Source organism: Taudactylus pleione, unplaced genomic scaffold, assembly GCF_031769625.1.
Source record: "Taudactylus pleione unplaced genomic scaffold, aTauple2 ptg000309l, whole genome shotgun sequence".
Taxonomy (NCBI): domain Eukaryota; kingdom Metazoa; phylum Chordata; class Amphibia; order Anura; family Myobatrachidae; genus Taudactylus; species Taudactylus pleione.
In genome coordinates, this window is record NW_028284710.1 from 9,970,021 (window position 1) to 9,987,356 (window position 17,336).

Here is a 17,336-nt window from a genome sequence, read left to right on the forward strand (position 1 = left end):
TGTTTATTTACACATTACAAGCACGTGTAACCTGTCTCAAAAAATGCCACCTTTCATAATGCCGAATCCTGTAATGTGTGAAATTGTTAAGTCTTTGAACATGCTTTGTGGCTTAGAAAAAACAACAAAGGTATTAGGGTGAATCAGTAGTTTGTTAAAAAAGAGGCCTAAGCAGGTTTCAGTTTCTATTTACATTACCCACCACACGAAAAACAACAAACTGTTGGTTTAGCCACAAACCTATTGGCATGGTGAGGTGTTTAATGTGGCAGCTTACATACTTTCTAGCGCTTTGTACAATCTAATTTACCTTATTTTAAAGAACATGACCAAATAATGGACTTATGGAAGGTTAAACAATGTAATATTTTCAGTCAAGAAATGAGACTCGTTAACATACAACGCTATTTTATTTTGACAAAAAAACATAACTAAATTACAAACAAACAAAAATCAGCTCCGAAGGAGCGCCGCCACGTGGTCGAGAACCACGAGCATGGAAATGACGTGGCCACGCAAGGCGGCCAAGCCCTCCTGCATACCATGCATCCGCCTCTGGTCCGCTGTTGGTATAAAAAAAAAGGGATCCTTAATGAAATGACACCTTACATTATAAGTTGAATAAACAAACTAAACAAATAAATCTTGTTGCAAACAAGATCCAGTTTTGTGTTAAAAAAACAAGTACTGGCAAATGCCAAGATGGTATCAATACTAAATTATAAATGAACACACAAAAAGGCGACCCAAAAAGGACAAAGTACCCTTGTTAGGGTAAAGCACAAAACCCCAAGAATGAGTGTTTTCACATGTGTGATATGTATCAGTGGAAACTATCCAAGACATTGTATATCCAATTCAAAATGAATTTTTACAAAAAAGAAAGGTAAACATACCGGTCATTGGGCTGGATGGTCTGGGAGGACCTCCATCCTCCTCCTCCTCGGAGGTGGGCCAGTGCTGGTGGGTTGAGGGAGGGGAGAGGTTGGAAATTGTTGATGGCCCGGAAAATCTAGGGGGTGGTGGAAGGGAGGGTGAAGAAAAGAGAGGGGCGGTTGGAGGGGAGGGTGAATTTTGGGGGTGGGGCATATTGGGAGAGGGAGGGGCCTCAGCTATTGGCCGGGCAGGGGTGGAGGGGGAATTGGGGGAAGTTTGGGGAGATGGGCTCGGACTGGTCGTCGGCGGCAGGGGCCGAGCTCGGCGCCGAACTCTGCGGAGAGTCCGGATTCTGCGTTCAGCCCCTAAATGATGAAGGAAAAATGTTTTAATTTTTTTTGGGAAGGGGGGTGTGGAAGCCAAAATTACAACACCAAAAAAATAACAAACATTCTAAAAAAGGAAAACATGCACACACAGACATGTGTAAAAAAAAAACAGGGCTAGACTGAAAACAAACATGCACACACAGACCTGTCAAAAAACAAAAAACAGGGCTAGACTGAAAACAAACATGCACACACAGATAGGGCCGCAACAAACAATGCGATACTGAAAACAAACATGCACACGCAGATAGGGCCGCAAAAAACAAACAGGGCTATACTGGAAACAAGCACACGCAGATAGGGCCGAAAACAAATCCTACAAAAAAAAAAACACTTACTTGCAGCGATCCGCTGCCGAAAACATGCCAGCAAGCGGGAGGTGCGGCACCGCAGATCAGACCACCTGCGCTCTAATTGGCCTATATTACGGCGTGAGCGAACCTCCGCATAGGCCAATCGCTTGGCCCGGTTGGTGATGGGGGAAGGCTGGCTGGTGATCCTCCGGTCCATGACCTCTGTGAGGACCAACAGCTCCCGTGTTGTAAATGTGGAGGCTCTCATGATGGCAATGATTTTTTTTACAACAAACAGTTTTAATAAAGGCCAGAGAAAACTTTTGATTGGCTAATGTACTTTGTAAATTAACAGGAACCATTGTATTGGTTATTGTATGAGTCATGTGTCCTACAGGCTCCAAAATATAATGTGAGTTATGATAGGCTTCATGCAGTGACATGCGTAAGCTAATTTAAATAAAGAAATTTAAATCTGAAAATAGGAATATCCTAAACACAGGAAAACAATAGGATAATTGGTTACAACATGTTTTTTTGATAAAGTAAACCATTGGTGAAACCGTACGTATTCTGCGGGTAAAATGACACACACGGACAACAATAAAGTTTATTGAAAAAAAAAAAAAACGGATGGCAAACATGTGAAGAGCAATTAAGCTAATTAATAAATTGATTGGCATGATACGATTAAAGTATGTATGCAGAATGAACGAGCAGGTAATCCACTTCGGTTTGGACTTGTGCAAGCGTTCCTTGCAACCAAATTGGGAGATGGCCGGTCGCAATTTTGCTCGCTCGTTAGCTAGAGGAGGGGTTGGGAGACTTTGGGGCGAAAGATTAGATACGAGCAAACTTTCGAGCGAGCGCAGGAATTTACATTTTCTCGCTCGTTCGGTGAACGAGCGTACTGCCGCTAACGAGCGGCTCTGAATCAGGCCCAAAGTCCTTTGGTCTGGTGCAACTGGCCTCAGCCAGTTTTATTATGCAGCAAAACAAATATAAACAGAAACAAACACCTTGCCGTCTGACCCTAACTAAACACAAAAGTGATCCTAGCTCACTAATAAAACAAAGTACAAGAAGTTTTACCAGACGTAGTTTACCTGGTCTCAGTGACCTGTTTCCCTCAGAGAGACACAAAGAGACTGTCCTTTCCTCGGGCAGTGTCTCTCCATACTGATCAGCCTGACAGCCTTAAAACACAGCCACACAGCTGAAAGCCCTAATTAGCCTCCTGTGAAGCTAACAGCCCAAAAAGCTCCTAACACAAATATCTTCCTGAGGTTTCAAAACACATAGGTCAGGAATCTAGGGCAAATATACCTGCCTTTCACTATGGTGCTAGTGACCTGTCACAATATGTCACAATATATATATATATATATATATATATATATATATATATATATTTAGAGTTGTGGTAGACTTAACTAGATAACTCCTTTTCTTTGAGGTCCATGGGGTCCACAGGGATACCATGGGGAAGATATTATGGTTGGAAGACCAGGCACCAATCAGTTAACGCTTCTGCTCCCAGGATGCCCTGGGTCCCCCTCCATATATACCCTGCCCCTAGCCATAGGACTTCAGTTTAGTTAACAAGCCTCAAGGCAGGAGAAGAAAAGAGGAGAAGGAATGAACAATCGTACATCAGAAACACTCTTACATAAGATGAGGGAATCTGTGACTGAAAGAATAAAACCAAATGAAGCCAGGTGTGTCAGGGTGGGTGCCTTGTGGACCCTATGGACCTCAAAGAAAAGGCGATATCTAAGTAAGTCTACCAAAACTCTAATTATCTTCTTCAGGGTCCATAGGGATCCACAGGGATAACATGGGGATGTCCTAAAGCAATTTCCCTAGGGTGGGGGATACTCCTCGGCAGAAAGAAGAACTCATAGCCCAAAGGAAGCATCCTGAGAGGCAAAGGTTACAAAGGCATAATACCTAAGAAAGGTGTAAAAAGAAGACCACATAGCTGGCTTGCACAATTGCTCAGAAGAGGCGCCAAGAGAAAATGCCCACGATGGCCCTACAGACCAAGTAGAATGTGCTGTCACCATGTCCGGGATAGGGAGATCAGCCTGTGTGTACAGTACACCTGAGAAATAGTCATAGGTAACCATCGAGCCAGGGTCTGCTGGCCATCCTCGTTTGTGAAAACCATATAATACAAAAAGAGCATCTGATTTTCTAAGAGTTTGTATGCTCCACATAGATATGGAGAGCATGAACTACATCCAGGGAGCCTTCACCTACAGAAATGTTTGGAGCCTGAAAAGCTGGAACAACAATTTCTTCATTCACATGAAAATAGGACACTACCTTAGGAAGGTAACTCTCCCTTGTATGAAGAACAGCTTTATCCTGGTGAAAAATCAAAAATGAGGTGCGGCAAAATAGCGCTACCAAATCAGAGACTCTGCAAGCAGAAGAAATAGCAAGAAGAAAAAGTGTCTTTGCTGTTAACCACTTCAAATCCACAGAGTCTAAAGGTTCATATGGGGAAGCTTGTAGTCCCTTAAGAACCAAAGACAGGTCCCACGGTGCTACCAGTGGAACAAAAGGAGGCTGAACTCGCAGGACTCTTTGGAAAAAAATTCTAACATCAGGTAATGAAGCAATCTTTTCCTGGAACCAGACTGAGTGCAGAAACCTGCACTCTCAAAGTGGCTAGGCGGAGACCATTGTCTAACCCTGTCTGCAGAAAAGCCAGTATCCTGGAAATCCTGAGCACCTTAGGATCATATTCCTTATGAGAACACCATTGACCAAAAGAATACCAAACTCTGTAATAGATGCAGACAGAGGCAGGCTTTCTTGCCCTAATCATCGTTTGAATTACAGAACTGGAAAAACTATTCACTCTTAGGATGAATGGTTGAAGAGCCAGTCGAGGGAAGTCCAGATGTTGGCAGGGACCATGCGTTAGCAGATCCTGCCACAGAAGAGGGTATGGACTGTCTATGGACAGATTCTGGATGTCAGTGAGCCAATGATGTCTGGGCCAAGCCATAGACACCAGTATTACTGTTCCACCTTCCTGTTTGAATTTTCTGAGAACACTTGGCAGTAAAGAAATTGGAGGAAAAAGATACGCCAGCTTGAAGTCCCATCTTACTGCCTGGACCTATACCTGGGGACCTTGTGGTTGTGGTGTGATGCCATGAGATCTATATCTGGTAGATCCCATTTGCTTACCAGGAGCTGAAACACTCCTGGATGGAGAGACACCTCTCTGGCATGTATGTCCTGGCGACTTAGGAAGTCTACTTCCCAATTAAGTACTTCCATAATGAATTTTGCCGAGATGGCCGGAAGATGACGTTCTGCCCAAATCAGAACCTTTGTCACTTCTTTCATGGCTGCATAACTTCTTATGCCTCCCTGATTATTGAGGTAGGCCACTGTAGTCACATTGTCAGACTGGATCTGGACCAACCTGCCCTGGAGCAGGTCCTGTGCCATGACAAGAGCTCTAAATACTGCTCGTAGTTCCAGAATGTTTATGGGCAGATGACTTTCTTGATTTGTCCATCTTCCCTAAAAGGTGTGATGACCTGTCGCTGCCCCCATCCACAAAGGCTGGTGTACATGGTTAGAAGCACCCAATATTGAAATCCAGAACAGGCACCCTTTGTTTAGTTGATCCTTTCTTAGTCACCATAGGAGGGAGTGACAAACATCTGGAGTGAGAAGGATCCTCTAAGACCTTATAAGATGTGTCACAACCAGGGGTTCTCGGCATGCCGGCCGGCAGGTATTACCTGTGAGGATGCTATGGCGAGGGGCATCTGGTGGTGGCACTGGTATCTGGTGGGGTGCATTGGCTGCACGTAGTCCTGTGCAGGCATACTGTCACTCTGGTCTGGTTAGGCCTGGTGGTGCTTCCATTCCGCTCTGGCATGGGCGCCACCATCTTGCCTCTGGTCATGTGACCTAGTCGCCCTCTCCTGGTGTGTCACATGCTCTCTCTGGTCAGTCACAGTCTGGCACTGGGGATTTAAGGGAGTGCAGAGCTTCTTTTCATTGCCAGTGCAATGTGTTTCTCAGCGAGAGCTGAGAGAGGGAGTTCCTGTGTTTTCACCTGTCTGTTGGGATCATTGTCTAGCCTGCTTCTCCCTGCCTGCTCCAGACCCCTGGATTCCCCTGCCTCCTCTATTGCCTCTCCCTTGCCTGAGTACCTGTGTCAGCTGTTACCCTGCACCCTGCCTCCACTTGCCTTCTCCCTGCAAATTCAATTCAGCTTGCAACTTCACTTCAGCCTGCAAATCATTTCTGCCTCACAAAACCTGGATTACTGGACTACTTTCTGTTATCACTACCTGGACTTTTTCCCATTGCTTCACTACAGTTCCCCAAGTGCACTTTAGTGCTATACCCAGACTTTTTGTTTTGCCACTCATTAAAAACTCCACGTTTATTTTTTAATCAGCTTCAGTGTCTGCTCCTTTTACCACCTCGGGCTCACAACAAAACCAGAACCTCACAAGATGATGCTGTCTGTTCCCCCTGGAGAGAATCAATCTTTGTAGAGGCCTGGAATGGAACTGAGCATACCCCACCATGTCAAAGGTGGATACCACTGATCCCAGGACCTGCACTGCTAACAGAATCAATACCCTTCACTTGCATAGCAGCTTGCATATTCACAATGATAGATCCACAATCTTGTACTCTTGCAGAAACACATTTTGTGCCCGAGAATCCAGAAACGCCCCCAGATGTACCATCTGCTGTGTTGGAGAAAGTGATGATTTCTTCCAATTTATTGTCCAGCTGTGGCTTTGTAGCCAGGTTATGGTCATTTGAAGATGGTTTTGTAGCATAACTGGAGTCTGGGCCAATATCAGAATGTAATCCAGATATGGCTGAATTCTGCCTCCCTGATACAATAGATAGGCCGTCATGACTGACATGATTTTGGTAAGTCAGCACCATCCAAACTGACTAAAAGGGATACCAAAGAGCCAGTTCATCCGCATGAGGAGGAATTGTAGTGATATAGAGGAGTTCCAATTCCAAGCCTCTGATATGGAAAACAATTTCATATCACAAGGCTATGATGAAACAGAACTTGAGGTGAAAGTTCAAAGTTCTGAAAATGGAACGTAAAAATCTTCTCATAAATAATTGTACTGATAAAAAGAATGGGAATCTGTAAGACTTTGCTTTCATCACCACGTACAATTCCCAATATAAAGAAATAGAGTCGGTCATAAAAAGACATTGGCATCTCTTAAAAAAGGATACCATATTAAAAGATCTTATCCCTGATATTCCCAGATTCATTTATAGAAAAGCACCAAACATCAAAGATCATTTAGTAAAAAGTGTCCTCCCTTATGTAACCAAAATATCAATTAGAACTAAAGGTTTTCATCTGTGTGGCACATTCACCATGTGCAAACTAGGGGTGAGCGGGTTCGGATTTCTGAAATCCGAACCCCCCCGAGCCCCCCCGATCCAAGACAGATTCGAGTCAGGCTCGACTTTTCCCGCCTAACTCGGATCTGAAATCGAGGCAAAACGTCATCATCCCGCCTTCCGGGTCTCGCGGGTTTTGGATTCTATATAAGGTACCCGCTTCGGAGCCATTTTCTCACTCGGCTGTGGACAGTGAAGAGGGAAGGTGGGAGTAAGGGCTGGCTGGCTGGCTGGCTGGGCTGTGTAGTGTAGAGTAGTGCAGTGTTGTGCTGTGCTGTTGTTGTCCATAGGGGCTGTGTCCACTCCTCCAAAGTCCATAGGGGCTGGCTGTGTTGTGCTGTGCTGCTGTTGTCCATAGGGGCTGTGTCCACTCCTCCAAAGTCCATAGGGGCTGGCTGGACTGTGTTGTGCAGTCAGTTGTCCATAGGGGCTGTGTCCACTCCAAAGTCCTGTGCAGTGTCCCAGTCCTAAAGGAGTGCTGTAGTGCTGTCCAGGGGGTGCTCTGTCCATCAGGGGTGCTCCCCCCAAGTGCAAAAAAATAAATATTTTTTCTGTGTTTGTGAATTGTGTGCGCAGTAGCTGCACGTGCATCAACAAAGTAGCGCCAAGTGTGCGCCTGTGTCATAAGTAAAGGGCCGGCTGGCATGACCGTTAAAGAGTGATGTAACCCCCAAAGTGCACTCCAAACAAAATAAAAAAATATTTTCTGTATTTGTGAATTGTGTGCACTGTGGCTGCACGTGCATCAACAAAGGAGCAGCGCCAAGCGTGCGCCTGTGTCCCATAAGTAAAGGGCCAGCTGGCTTGTCCGTTAAAGAGTGCTGTAACCCCCAAAGTGCACTCCAAACAAAATAAAAAAATATTTTCTGTGTTTGTGAATTGTGTGCACTGTGGCTGCACGTGCATCAACAAAGGAGCAGCGCCAAGCGTGCGCCTGTGTCCCATAAGTAAAGGGCCGGCTGGCTTGTCCTTTAAAGGGTGCTGTAACCCCCAAAGTGCGCTCTACAAAGAATAAAAAATTCTTCTTTTTTTTCTGTCTTTGTGAATTGTGTGGGCTATAGCCGCACCTGCATCCTCAAAGCAGCAGCGACAAGCGTGCGTCTGTCTGTTAAAGGGTGGTGTAACCCCCAAAGTGGGCTCCAACAAAAATAAAACATTTTCTTCTGTGTTTGTGAATTGTTTGCACTGTACGTGCATCCTCAAAGCAGCAGCGCCAAGCGTGCGTCTGTCTGTTAAAGGGTGGTGTAACCCTCAAAGTGCGCTCTACAAAGAATAAAAAATTCTTCTTTTTTTTCTGTCTTTGTGAATTGTGTGGGCTATAGCCGCACCTGCATCCTCAAAGCAGCAGCGACAAGCGTGCGTCTGTCTGTTAAAGGGTGGTGTAACCCCCAAAGTGGGCTCCAACAAAAATAAAACATTTTCTTCTGTGTTTGTGAATTGTTTGCACTGTACGTGCATCCTCAAAGCAGCAGCGCCAAGCGTGCATCTGTCTGTTAAAGGGAGGTGTAACCCCCAAAGTTCACTCCAACAAAAATAAAACATTTTCTTCTGTGTTTGTGAATTGTCTGCACTGTACGTGCATCCTCAAAGCAGCAGCGACAAGCGTGCGTCTGTCTGTTAAAGGGTGGTGTAACCCACAAAAAATAAAAAATTCTTCTTTTTTTTCTGTTTTTGTGAATTGTGTGCACTGTAGATGCACGTGCATTAACAAAGGAGCAGTGCCAAGTGTGCGCTTGTGTCCCATAAGTAAAGAGCCGGCTGGCTCATTTCTTAAAGGGTGGTGTAACCCACAAAGTGCACTAGTCTCTATAACATAAATGGAGGACCAAACTTTCTCCGATAAAAATAAAATAGGGAAAGATCAAGAACCACTTCCTCCTAGTGCTGAAGCTGCTGCCACTAGTCATGACATAGACGATAACATGCCATCAACATCGTCTGCCAAGGCCGATGCCCAATGTCATAGTAGAGGGCACATACAATCCCAAATGACAAAGTCCAGGAAAATGACCTTCAAAAAAACATTTAAATCATCTGAGGAGTAAACTTGCCAATATGCCATTTACGACACGGAGTGGCAAGGAACGGCAAAGGTCTTTCCATATGTTCATGACTAGTGGTTCAGCTTCACATGACGATGGAAGCCCTCCTCCCGCTAAAAAAATCAAACGAGTTAAGCTGGCAAAAGCACAGCGAAGAACTGTGCGTTCTAAGAAGATATCACAAATCCCCAAGGAGAGTTCAAGTGTGGTGGCGGTTGCGATGCCTGACTTTCCCGGCACTGGACAGGAAGAGGTGGCTCTTTTCACCATTTGCACGCCCCCTGCAAGTGCTGAAAGGAGCACCCACAGTCCACTTGCTGATATGCAAATTGAATATGTCACTGTTGAAGTACAACAGGATGAGGATACTGGTGTAGCTGGCGCTGAGGAGGAAGTTGGCGAGGAGGATTCTGATGGTGATGTGGTTTGTTTAAATCAGGCTCCGGGGGAGACAGTTGTTGTCCGTGGGATGAAAAAGCCCATCACGGTCATGCCTGGGCAGAAGACCAAACATTCCACCTCTTTGGTCTGGCAATATTTCTATCCAAATCCGGACAACAACTGTCTTGCCATATGTACCATATGTAAAGGTGAAATAAGTAGGGGTAGGGATGTTAACTACCTAGGAACATCCTCCCTTATACGGCACCTGCTGTGCGTTCATAAAAAGTTACTGTCAAGTTCAGAAACTTTGGCTAAGACCGTAAGCAGTCCAGGGACACCTAAATCCTGTTGTCCTGTTGTATCCAAACGCCTGTAAACCACACCGTCAACTCCCTCCTCATCAATTTCCTCTTTAGTCAGGATCGGAAGTAGTCCTGCAGGCCATGTCACTGGCATGACTGACTCTCCTATCCGGGATTACTCCGGAGGATCCTGCATTGCTATGCCTACTGCTACCACTGCTGCTGTTGCTGCTGCTGGGAGTCGTGCATCATCCCAGAGAGGAAGTAGGAACACCACTACTGTTACTAAACAATTGACTCACCAACAGTCCTTAGCGAGGAGGATGAAGTACGACAGCAGTCATCCTGAAGCAAAACGTATAACTGAGGCCTTGACTGCTATGTTGGTGTTAGACGTGCATCCAGTATCCGCCATTAGTGCAGTGGGATTTAGACAATTGATGGAGGTAGTGTGTCCCCGGTTCCAAATCCCGTCTAGATTCCACTTCACTAGGCAAGCGATACCGAGACTGTACAGAAACGTCAGAAAAAGTGTCCTCAGTGTCCTGAAAAATGCGGTTGTACCCAATGTCCACTTAACCACGGACATGTGGACAAGTGGAACAGGGCAAACTAAGGACTATATGACTGTGACAGCCCACTGGGTAGATGTATCACCGTATGCAGCAACAACAGCAGCGTCACCAGTAGCAGCATCTCTGAAACGCCAGCTCGTTCCAAGCTAGGCTACGCTGTGTATCACCGGTTTCAGTAAGAGGCACACTGCCAACAACCTCTTAGAGAAACTGAGGGAAATCATCGCCCAGTGGCTTACCCCACTTAGACTCTCCTGGGGATTTGTGATATCTGACAATGCCACCAATATTGTGCGGGCATTATAAAAATCTGGGCAAATTCCAGCACGTCCCATGTTTTGCTCACAATAAACTTGGTGGTGCAGAATTTTCTGAAAAGTGACAGGGGCATGCAGGAGACGCTTTGGGTGGCCCGAAAACTTTCTGGTCACTTTCGCCATTCAGCGACTGCGTACCGAAGACTGGAGTGCCAGTAAACACTCTTGAACTTGCCCCGCCATCACCTGAAGCAAAAGGTTGTGATGCAGTGGAACTCAACCTTCTATATGCTTCAGAGGATGGAGGAGCAGCAAAAGGCCATTCAAACCTATACATCCACCTATGACATAGGCAAAGGAGGGGGTATGCACCTTACTCAAGCGCAGTGATTTCTGTGTTGTGCAGCCCTTCAAACTTGACACACGTGAAGTCAGTTCAGACACTGCCAGCTTGAGTCAGGTCATTCCCCTCATCAGGCTTTTGGAGAAGCAGCTGGAGAAAGTGAAGGAGGAGCAAAGATGGAGCGATTCCGCTTGGCATATGGGACTTGTGGATGAAGTCCTTCATTCGCTTTGCCAGGATTCCAGGGTGGTCAATCTGTTGAAATCAGACCACTACATTATGGCCACTGAGCTCGATCCTAGGTTTAAAGCCTATGTGGTGTCTCTCTTTCTGGCCGACACAAGCCTGCAGAGGTGCAAAGACCTGCTGGTGAAAACACTGTCAGCTGAAGCGGAACATGACACGTCAACAGCTCCTTCTTCATTTTCTCCCGCAACTGGGGCTGCCAGGAAAAAACTTAGGTATCCTAAGCAACCCACTGGCGGTGATGCAGGACCAAGTTTGGACATCTGGTCCGGACTGAAGGACCTGGCAACAATTTCTGACATGTCTACTGTCACTGCATATGATACTGTCACCATTGACAGAATGGTGGAGGATTACATCGGTGACAGCATCCAAGTAGGCATGTCAGACAGTCCATACCTGTACTGGCAGGAAAAAGAGGCAATTTGGAGGCCCCTGTACAAACTGGCTCTATTTTACCTGAGTTGCCCCCCCTCCAGTGTGTACTCCAAAAGAGTGTTTAGTGCAGCCGGGAACCTTGTCAGCGAAAGGCATAGGAGGTTGCTTCCACAAAATGTGGAGAAGATGATGTTCATAAAAATTAATTATCAACTCTTCCAGGGAGACCAGCCTCCAGAATGTACAGAGGGACCTGTGGTGGTGGATTCCAGTGGGGACGAATTAATACTCTGTGAGGATGAGGATGTACACTACACTGAAGAGGGTGAGGTATCGGTGGATGAGGAGGATGAGGACGACATCTTGCCTCCGTAGAGCCAGTTTGTGCAGGGACAGATTAATTGCCAGCTTGTTTTGTGGGGGCCCAAACGAACCAATCATTTCAGCTACAGTCATGTGGCAGACCCTGGTGCTGAAATGATTGCTTTGCTAAAGTGTGCATGTCCTGTTTATACAACATAAGGGTGGGTGGGAGGGCCCAAGGACAATTCCATCTTGCACCTCTTTTTTTTCTTTGCAGTATGTACTGTTTGGGGCCTAGTTTTTCAAACTGCCATCCTGTCTGCCACTGCAGTGTCACTCCTAGATGGGTCACGTGTTTGTGCCGCCCACTCGTGTCGCTTAGCATAGTCATCCAGGTACCTCGGTGCAACCTTTTGGACATAAAAACACTATTGTGAGGTGTGAGGTGTTCAGAATAGACTGGAAATGAGTGGAAATTAAGGTTATTGAGGTTAATAATAGCATAGGAGCAGAAAAACCCACAAATTCTGTGATTTTAGCTGTTTTTATGCTTTTTTTAAAAAAAATACAGATCCAAAACACAAAACCCAGAACCCAAAACATGGAAGGGTGGTTTTGGCAAAACCAATCCAGATCCAAAACATGAAGAAAGATCCAGATCCAAAACACGAAAAGTGGCCGGTGCACACCCCTAGTGCAAACTGGTACACAGTGAGAAGTCAAAACGGATACATTTTAAAGTAAAGGATAAGGAATTTTATATTAACAATTTTATCACTTGCCATACTAGCAATGTAATTTATTTGATAGAATGTACGTGTAATTTATTATGCAGGAAAAACATCCAGATCTTTGAAGACGAGACTGGCCGAACATGCCAGGAATATAAAAAAAGGCAGAGAATCTCACAATTTATCTGAACACTTTGAAACTGCACATAAAAGTTGTACTAAGGGAATAAAGCAATTTTTGGGAATGAAACATATCAAAGGGAATTGGAGAGATAGGGATGAGGAAACAATGTTAACCCAGGCAGAAATGTTGTTGATTTATAAGCTAGACACCATTTCTCCAGCAGGTTTAAACAAAAAATTTGAATTAAGATGGTGTTGTTATGAAACTGTTAGAATCTGCGGTTATGTCCGAGCAATTTAGCCCTGCTACAGCTTTGAGAATTGGAGTTCTTGACAATTTGTGGCCTGTGTAGCAGCCTTGAGGACAGATAAACGTGAGTAGATGTGGCCTTTGGGCTGAGTAGCAGCCCTTGAGCTGTGTAGCAGCCTTGAGGGCTGGTAAACTGGACTAGATGCGGCCTTTAGCCCCTGTAGCAGCCATTGGGCTGAGTAGCAACCTCTGGGCTGAGTAACAGCCTTGAGGTCTGGTTAACTTGGCTAGATGCGGCTTTTGGGCTGAGTAGCAGCCTTTGGGCTGTGCAGCAGCCTTGAGGGCTTGGTAAACCTGGCTAGATGTGCAAAGCGCTCCCGGAATGACACTAGTGGCAGTACACAGGATTGCGTATTTAGGATGTTGAGGTGCACTTAAGTGCACCGGGATGACAGTAGCGGCAGTACACAGGATTTTGTACCCAGAATGCTGAGGTGCGCTAAGTGCCACCGGGATGACACTAGCCGCAGTACACAGGATTGCGTACCCAGAACGCTGAGGTGCGCTAAGTGCCGCTGGGATGACACTAGCGGCAGTACACAGGATTGCATACTCAGAACGCTGGGTGCAGTTTGTGCAGCCTGGATGACACAAACATCTGAGAGCTGGTATGCAGACCGTACTGCCAAGATGACACAAATGGCAGTGATAACAAAGCTGACTGGAACACTGGGAGCTTGACTGGATACAGGAGACAATGCCACAACAGGAAACACGTGAAACGCTATCACGGGCACGAGAGCAGAGTACACACCAGGAAGAAATAGCTGCATGAGCCAATCCAGAACAAGCCAGGGATGATGGACACTTGATGGGGAGGTGTTCAGCGAATGACTGCCCGGCATTCACCTCACCCTGCATTCGCAGTGCAGCAACTTCTGACAGTCCCCCCCCCCCTAAACCCCTAAACCCTGGATTGTCAGGAAAATTCTAGAAAAACCTCCTTTTCATAGTGGGAGTGTGTAAAGAACCTTTATGAATCCAGGAGAACTCCTCTGGTCCATATCCCTTCCAATGGACCAGGAATTAAAGACAACCTTGAGAAATTCTGGAGCCAAGGATCTTTTCCACAACAAATTCCTGTCAACCTTGAATGAGCACCAGTGGAGGCCTGACTGGGCACCTCATGGAAAATCTGGAGGAAAGGAACACCGGTTTCAGGAGAGAACATTGGAAAGTGTTGTTGATCCTGAGTGTCTGAGGTAACTTCAGTCGAAAGGCCACAGGATTCACTTGAGAAGTAATTTTAAAAGGGCCTATGAACTTGGGACCGAACTTTTGTGACCTCTGGTGCAGGTTAATGTTTTTGGAGGACAGCCAAACCAAGTCTCCCACTTTTAAATTACAGGGCCTACAATGTCTGTCAGCTAAGACCTTGGAATGACCAGAAGCTTGAATAAGAGAATGGTGTACTTTCCTCCAGACAGATTGTAACCTGGAAACAGATGAAGCAGTGTGGTAGGTGCAGTCTCGAAGGAATTACTCCTTGGATGAATCCCAAAACTACAGAAAAAAGGAGACATTGCTGAAGCAGAATAGCAGGAGTTCCTGTATGCAAATTCGGCATATGGCAAGAGCGTAACCCAGTTGTTTTGGCACTTGGAGATGAAGCAACAGAGGTACTGTTCCATTGACTGGTTGGCCCACTCCGTCTGTCCATTGGACTGTGGGTGGTACTCTGATGACAGACTGACATTGATGCCACACAGAAGCACCTCCAAAACCAAGCAACAAATTGGGAACCACGATCTGAGACAATGTCTGAAGGAAGTCCATGAAGTCTAAAAACATGTTGGATAAAGAGTACTGATAATTCTTTAGCTGAAGACAATTTGCTGAGAGGAACAAAATGCACCATCTTTGAAAACCGGTCCACAATGGTCCAGATGACCGAACAGTGAGAAGGTGATGGAAGACCCACCACTAAGTCCATTGCGAGTCCAGGGTTTAAGAGGAGTGGGCAGTGGACATCACAGGCCAGAAGGAGTAGTCCGAAGAGTCTTGTTTCTGGAACAGACTTCACAAGCCACCACAAACTCACAAACATCACGAGACATGGACTGCCACCAAACAGAATGGGAGAGTAGTTCAACAGTCCTCATGATGCCTGGATGACCAACAGCTTTGGACAAGTGGAAATAATTCAGCACTGCCTTACAAGATCCCTCCAGGACAAACATCAACCCTGGAGGCATTTCAGGAGGAGCTTCGGATTGATACTGCCTAAGAGAATCAGCCACAGTTCTTTTCAGAGCTAGATGAATTCAGGAAGCCGGAATGATGGTCTCTTCTTCAACACTAAGATAAAAATCAATGGGAAAGTTATGTGAAAGGGCATCTTCCTTCATGTTCCTGGAACCCGGTCGAAAGGAGATGATAAAATTGAAGCGGGTGAAGAACAGGGCCCATAGTGCTTGTCTAGCATTCAGCCTCTTGGCCGTCTCAGTATAGGCCAGATTTTTTGGGGCCAGATTTTTATGGTCAGTCAGAACAGAGACAACATTGTTAGCCCCATCTAGCTGGTGTCTCCAATCTTCAAATGCCCACTTAATGGCCACATCGTAATTTCTCTCTGCCAAATCAAATTTCCAAGAGAAGAAAGCATACAGGTGTAGTTTGTTGTCCTCCATATCTTTCTGAGAAAGGGAGATCTGGATTAGGGTGTTGAAGTACAGGATCTGATAGAAAGCCGTCTTGAGGGAGTTGAACGCGTAAATGGCGCTGGCAGATCAATTAGCAACATCACCCCCTTTCTTAGTCAATTCCACGATGGGTGAGACAATTGAGGAGAAGGATCTGATGAACCAGCAGTAATAGTTCACAAACCCAAGGAATCGCAAAATGGCCTTTAGTGATGTGGGTTGTTCCCAATCCAGGATAGCCTTAACCTTATTAAGATCCATGGAGAAGCCATGAGAGGAGATGATGTAACCCAATAAGTAGACCTCTTCCACCTAGAACTAGCATTTCTCCAACTTGGCATACAAATTATTTTCCAGGATTATCTGCAGCACCAGTCTCACGTGCTGTCAATGCTGTTTCACGGACTTAGAATAGATGAGGATGCCATCTAGGTAGAAAACAGCAAAGACCTCGTTAATAAAATCCTGGAAGATGGCTGGGGCATTGGAGAGACCGAATGGCATAACCAGATATTCAAAATGCCACGAGTGGGTGTTGAATGCCGTCTTCCATTCATCTCCTTTCCGGATGCAAATGAGGTTGTATGCTCCCCGCAGGCCAATCTTCAAAAAAACAGAAGCTTCCCGCAGTTGATCAAAGAGGAATGAAATAGGCGGCAGAGGATACACATTCTTGACTGTAATCTCGTTCAATCCTCTAAAGTCGATACAAGGTCAAAGTGATCCATCTTTCTTTTGAATGAAAAAGAAACCTGCTCCTACCGGGGACTTGGATGGCCTAAAAATCCTTTTTCCAGGGCCTCCTGGATATAACCTGCATAGCTTTACTCTCAGGAACAGATAATGCGTAGAGCCTGCTTTTGGGGAGTCTGGTGCCCAGTAAAAGATCAATGGCTCAATCGAAGGACCGATGAGGTGGTAGAACATTGGCCTTCTTCTTAGAGAACACTTCAGCCAAGCCAAGGGAGTGGGGATTGCTGGAGACTCTGATGGTATGGCCGCTGTTAGATGAACAGGATGAGACAGACAACAGGCAAAACAAGAGGACCCCCACTGCAATATTTCACCTGTTTGCCTCTGGATCACAGGGTTATGCTTTTTCAGCCAAGGTAATCCTAGTACAACGGGAGCCAGTGGACATTGGAGAAGAAGAAATGAAAGCTTTCCCCAATGCAGAGCTCCAATGGTCAAGTGAAATGGTGGAGTCCGGAAAGCAATTGGGACGTTGGAAAGATTTCTGCCATCTAGACCAATGACTTTGACTGGACTACATAAAGGTTCAGGAGAAAGTCCCAATGTCTCAAAGAATGCCAGGTCCATGAAGTTATCCGCAGCTCCACTGTTAACAAAGGCAGAGACAGAAACTTGAGCAGTCAGTGACTTGAGTATGGTGGGAAAAAGGACAGAATTTTCCAGATAGATGGATGCAAGGCCTAAATGCAACTCTCCACTACCACCTAGACCTTTCCTTTTCCCTACTTAATGGGACAAGCTGAGCCACATGCCCTTTACCTCCACAGTACATATGAAGATCCAGTGTGTGTCTCTTCCATCTCTCTTCTGCAGGATGATGAAAAGCTCCCAATTGCATAGGCTCTTCCTGTTCTGCTGGAGACACCCAAAGAGGAGAGTGAGGAGCCAGAGAAGGCAGATTCTTTTCCAACCTGCATTCTCGGAGACACTGGTCAATGTGGATGGTCAGACTCATCTGA

General features: G+C 45.8%; 1 long non-coding RNA gene across 1 annotated transcript; it reads right to left on the bottom strand.

The window, feature by feature from the left end:
- Nucleotides 1–464: 464 nt before the first annotated feature.
- Nucleotides 465–2,722, bottom strand: LOC148511411 (uncharacterized). The gene is made up of 3 exons (XR_015868733.1): nucleotides 2,665–2,722; nucleotides 897–1,241; nucleotides 465–563 (listed from the first exon to the last, which is right to left on the bottom strand). It is a non-coding gene; the product is annotated as an uncharacterized LOC148511411 (long non-coding RNA).
- Nucleotides 2,723–17,336: the final 14,614 nt, after the last annotated feature.